Source organism: Etheostoma spectabile, unplaced genomic scaffold, assembly GCF_008692095.1.
Source record: "Etheostoma spectabile isolate EspeVRDwgs_2016 unplaced genomic scaffold, UIUC_Espe_1.0 scaffold378, whole genome shotgun sequence".
Lineage (NCBI taxonomy): Eukaryota > Metazoa > Chordata > Actinopteri > Perciformes > Percidae > Etheostoma > Etheostoma spectabile.
In genome coordinates this window covers 547,974-548,926 of record NW_022605595.1, presented here as the reverse complement: position 1 = coordinate 548,926, position 953 = coordinate 547,974, and the positions used below count along the sequence as shown (strand labels likewise).

Below are 953 nucleotides of genomic sequence, written 5' to 3'. Positions count from 1 at the left end.
CACCGGGAAGGAGTTTCTAGTAGACTTCACTGGTCTCCGTCCAGAGCAACGGGACCTTTTGGTCTATTTCGTTAACTGTCTATGATTTAAACAGAGTTCAAATAGACATGTGCTTAATAAGGCATAATCCATTATGTCCGATAGTTCCCACCCCCTGAATGCAGAATTTAAGATACTGCCCTCTGGTTCCCGCTTCAGTCGGCCACCAGCCAAAACTAATAGGTATAAATTCTCCTTCGTACCCGCTGCTATCTCTCTGCTTAACTCTGGAAAGACTAGGTAACATCTGCACATAAGGTATACTGGGACTTAAACTTTTAATGTTGTGGTATTTATTTCCCCATTTGGTTTGTATTTTTAATTGATGTTGTCGTCTTTGTCATGTACTGTATGTCAATTGCTTTGCTACTGCAGCAAAATGAATCGCCCCTCTGGGACAAATAAAGGACTTGAACTTGAGAGTCTGTTAAGAGGCACAAAGTCTGTAGAACATGCCCCCACATCTGCCGTTTTAGCTAACTGGGAGCTCTAGATGTAGCTGTACCAACTCCAGTTTGCTAGCACCAATTCTGTTTGTTTCTTGTAGCAACAGTACTCGCATATTTATAGCAATAAAAATTGGCCGGAGTTCTCCTTTAATCGCTACTTAGACATAGTCATATTTTAAAATCTCCTGTTACCTTGTAGCACTGACTTCATTCAGGGCCCTATGGAGTCTTGTAGTTTTTTTAGAGTCTCATTTTCACACTGGCCACCGAATTAAACAATGTTTCTGGGGGAAACTCTGCAATCTCTATATTTTAGCTGACATTGGCTTCTGTCTCTGTTTCAGCTTTGCCTCCAGAAGACAAAAGCCAGATTGTTATTAAAAAGGAGCAGCAGGAGTGTAGCTCCAGTGTGGACCAGCAAGGGCCAGAGCCCCCCCCACACATTAAAGAGGAACAGGAGGAACT

General features: G+C 42.5%; 2 protein-coding genes across 8 annotated transcripts in view; one reads left to right on the top strand and one right to left on the bottom strand.

Moving 5' to 3' along the window:
- Positions 1-953, bottom strand: part of LOC116686444 (oocyte zinc finger protein XlCOF7.1-like) — a 588,898-nt gene that overhangs the window by 183,144 nt on the left and 404,801 nt on the right. The gene's annotated exons all lie outside the window — the stretch shown is intronic.
- LOC116686450 (gastrula zinc finger protein XlCGF57.1-like) overlaps positions 633-953 on the top strand; it is a 13,272-nt gene continuing 12,951 nt past the window's right edge. For 5 of the 7 annotated variants that reach the window (XM_032511468.1, XM_032511465.1, XM_032511470.1 and 2 more), the window contains exon 1: positions 634-953. This exon is cut by the window's right edge. The gene's annotated coding sequence lies outside the window, so the exon portion shown is untranslated. The other 2 variants (XM_032511467.1, XM_032511471.1) reach the window with 2 other exon arrangements.